We start from the raw sequence: 4,150 nt of genomic DNA, 5'->3' as shown, positions 1-4,150 counted from the left end.
TCAGAGAGATGCGGGGGGCTGCCTTAATCGACATCCACATCTTAGGCGCTTGGGGAACAGTGGGTTAACTGCATTGCATTTTGCGTTGTAGAATGACAGACCTTTACCGTGGCAGCTCGGGGATTCGATCCAGCAACCTTTTCGGGTACTGGCCCAACGCTCTAACCATTGCAAACTATATTTAATGCACTTTTAATATAATATTTGTTGCTGAGTCAATGCATAAACCAGGGACATCTGTAAAGTCAAAATTGGAAATGGGATTGAAATAGCTTTGAGTCAGTGTGTCCCTCCTGTCAACAAGATGCAGCTTTAGTAACTAAGATATTGAAATATTTCCAGATCAGTTATTAATATTGTACTACCAAATGACAGATGTTTTGTTGATATCTTGAGATTGAACATGTGCTGCACAGTAAAAAAATTGTTATTCTAGTCAACTTTTAAATTAGAAAGTAGTTACTTTGACACCACAGTGTTATTTAAAGGAAACATATTCACTTCCTCAATGCTCTTTACTAAAGAGTGTTTAGATCATGTGGTTGCATTGTGTGTTCAGTCAGATGTCTGTCAGAAGGAGGAAGTCAGTTCAGTCTCAAAGATTTATCACAGCTCTGAGGATGACGAGGATTGTTGCCTGTCTGTTCTGTAAGACCATTTATTTTTCTTATTTATTTTACATTCATTTTACAATAAATGAAGTGTCTCATGGATTCTTCTGTTCTTAGGTGTCTTAAAACTGTGTGTTGGAGCTGAGGCTTTGACAGAGACACTGGTAGAACTTGGACACAATGCAACACTGAACTGTTCTCTTAATAATGTAACTGATGCACATTGGTACCTACATCGCCAACCACAGCCTCCACTGGCCATACTCCGCTCTTTCACTAGTAGGAGTTCTGATGCTTTTTATTACAATGAGAATTATAGACATAAATATTCATTAGAAACGGGACATAGATTGTTAATACAGAATGTAACAGTAGATGATTGTGGAGTGTATTACTGTGCAAAGAAAGAAAACGATATTTTCCTTTTCAGTAACGGCACCAGACTCATGACCCCTGGTAAGTGCACATTTCATTCAATCACCAACATTCTCTATTTTGTCTAAAATATACTTCTGAAAAGTGTTTTTGTTCATGTTTAACACAGCTAGGTGCAAGACCACTACAGAAATGTTACATCCACTTTGAGTACCATAACTCAAAGTGAATCTAGGCTATAAATGTTTTCCATAACCCTGCAGTTCTCGAATCAATCAACGAACCAACAAATATAAGTCTGAAGCTCCATAAGTGATTGTGTTTGTCATTTTTCAACTAATTTAATAGTGACTTTAATAGTCTCAAGTCTTTGAATGATTGTAAACATATTGTGCTTATTTAGGCTATCACATTTGGTTGAAATAAAATGCAGAAATTCTAAGTAAGTACATTTGCCAATTTCAGTTGATCCTGAAGCAACAGAGCAACCCAGAGACTTCAACACAACATGGCTAAAGGGTCTTCTCATTGGATCCGGGGTCTTGAATGCAGTGCTCATTTTATTGGTGTCAGGTGTTTTTTCTACATTCTTAAAATGGGGTTTGTTAGTAACCAAGTAACATTGTGGTGGTATGTTGTGGCTCAGTTGGTAGAACATGGCACTTGTGTTGCCAGGGTTGTGGGTTTGATTCCCCGTGCCACCCATATGTAAAGTGTATGCAGGCATGACTATAAGTCGCTTAGGATAAAAGCGTCTGATAAATGGCATATTATTATATTTTTTATCGTACTAAAACTTTTCTTTAGACTGGATACCAGGCTACCCTTTCCTGCCTTTACAAGCAATGTTAGGACTATCTGTTACTGTACTTTTGACTGCATGGAGACCCAATACACACTGTAAGATGTTACTCAGTGAAGTGTGATCACAATAGTCTATACTAATTCCATCTGTATGGGTCATCTTAGCCATTTCAGTGCTGTGGAAGAGAGCTGCTTGCCAGAAGAACCATGACTCTCCTCCAACCCCTGAACCACCTGAAAGGACAGACAGTCTAGAGGTCAGTATCTGTAGTGAGATATATATATATATATATATATACAGTATATTACAATATATTATATTTATCTTTATGAGGGATGTTTTCACTCATATCCACATTGTTTTTCAGTATGAAGTGATACAGCTGGTACCCCAAGCGAGAGGACTGAGGCCCGACCGCATAGCCTCAACTATTTACTCAAGAGTCCAGTTTCCAAATCATGAACTCACAACTACTACTTAATAAGGTGCCAAATCTTGACTTTGATGGATAATGTGAACTAGAAAATGACTTTGGTAGATAAAGTGAATCTACTCTGAATATTCATATTTTTGTGTAATGTATTTAGTGGTGCTCTTCGTCACTATCGTCTATATACCAGTCAGCAATATCTTTGAAGGAAATTATTACTTTTGTGTCTTGATTCATATTTTTCATTGCTGGAAATAAGTTCATATTTGCCTGTCTTGAAAGTAAACTGTTACTTTTTTTGTGAAGCAGTTAGGAAGAGGTTTGTGCATTTCTGTAGAAAAAGCCCCCAAGCCTTTTGTAGTGTATTGATGCTGCATCAATCACACATATCCTGTTTGAGAGCTTAGCTACACGTCCCAATTACTGTACAATAAACCATTTTTGATGACTTGTACAAGCTTTCAATTAGTTCATTAGAAAGCCTACTTCATGTGCCCCATAACACCTTTCTGAGTAGAAGGTAGTGTCACAACTTCTGCTGAGGTCAGTCCACCTTTAATTTTCCATTTCTTTTGTTTTGTTTTCTTTTCTCTTGTTTACCTGGTTCACATTCCCTCATCAGATTAAATGTATATTACCATCTGTTTCCCCCATGTCTGTGTGTGGAATTGTTCTTTGTGTAGGGTGTTACGCTACAGGCTGGCTTGCGCTAGGTTTGTTTCAAACCTAGGTTTGTTTGTTTTGTTTAACCCAGTTCATGTTCCCGTGGTTGTGCTTTGTGCTGCCTCGCCTGTGCCTTTGGGCCAGGGTGTATATTAAAGTTCTCCTGTTATCACCCATCTCTGCTCTCCTGTGCCTGACTTCCCGGCAACGAGTCACTCACCCCTTTACAGGTAGTGGTTTCTATATTTTAGTTGTTTAAGTTCAGACCACTATAAGAAAGGTAATGTCAGTGTATTGCACTTTTTTCAAACATTATCTCATTGTTCACTTCATGGAAAAATAAAGCTAGAATCATTAATTGAAACAATAACAAAGTGGCCTCAATTTTGGTAAAAAGCTGAGGGATGTGGGCCTGGAAATATGTAACCACTCACATTCGTAGACAGAACTATGGTCAGCTCATCCATGATATCAACATTCGAGTTTTAACCATACTTTGAGGCTACACAGTGTTTGTTTATATTTTGTGTTCTGATGGGGTAGGACATTTGACCAAGATCATGAGGCATATATAAGTTATATACCTCAAGAATCAATGTGTATATCGTTAATTTATAATAAGAGTCCCTAAATGGAAGAAACAACTAAGGATTCTAGCTTCAATACCAGGTAGAGGGGCTGTTTTCAATAGCTTTTCTTGCTCTGCATAATGAGAATGTGGCTATTATGCCAGAGAATAATTGACACTCACCACTTCCTCTTTGCACAGACTTGCGCTTCATGTGGAAACTTTAAGCAAGTTAACAATGACCCACATCATTGTATTATTTTTTTCATCACTTTTTTAAGTTTGAACTTTACTTAAGTTAGTTGTTCCACTAGTAATGAAAGCTAACTGACCATAAAGACACACCTATATGAAAGGGGGAGGGTCAATAAAGTAAATTGCTATTCAATTCGGGACTTGAATTGAAATTCAGTTATTGGATTTAATAACTGTCAAAGGAAATAATGTGTCCCTGCAATGAGTAAGTCTATAGGTGGGCATGTGGGCATGGCTATGATACGCCTGACCTCTAGAATGTAACAGTAGGTGATTGTGGAGGTTTTTACTGTGCACAGAAAGAAGACCAGGGTCTACTATTCAGCAATGGCACCAGACTCATAACCACCAGTGCAGATTCAATTAAATTACAGATATATTTCAGATATATTTCATCTGCAAATAAATTCATTAAAAATCCTACAATGTGATTTTCTGGATTT

At 37.6% G+C, this 4,150-nt stretch overlaps 1 long non-coding RNA gene across 2 annotated transcripts; it reads left to right on the top strand.

The window, feature by feature from the left end:
• Positions 1 to 3,060, top strand: LOC112237462. Of its 2 annotated transcripts, XR_002951419.2 has the most exons (5): positions 1 to 648; positions 729 to 1,067; positions 1,452 to 1,559; positions 1,956 to 2,047; positions 2,159 to 3,060. It is a non-coding gene; the product is annotated as an uncharacterized LOC112237462 (long non-coding RNA). The 2 variants fall into 2 exon arrangements; XR_002951418.2 differs by having other exon boundaries at positions 1,452 to 2,047.
• Positions 3,061 to 4,150: the final 1,090 nt, after the last annotated feature.

Source organism: Oncorhynchus tshawytscha, linkage group LG14 (assembly GCF_018296145.1).
Source record: "Oncorhynchus tshawytscha isolate Ot180627B linkage group LG14, Otsh_v2.0, whole genome shotgun sequence".
Classification (NCBI taxonomy): Eukaryota; Metazoa; Chordata; class Actinopteri; order Salmoniformes; family Salmonidae; genus Oncorhynchus; species Oncorhynchus tshawytscha.
Note: the sequence above shows the minus strand (reverse complement) of the source record. Positions and strands in the feature narration are given on the sequence as shown.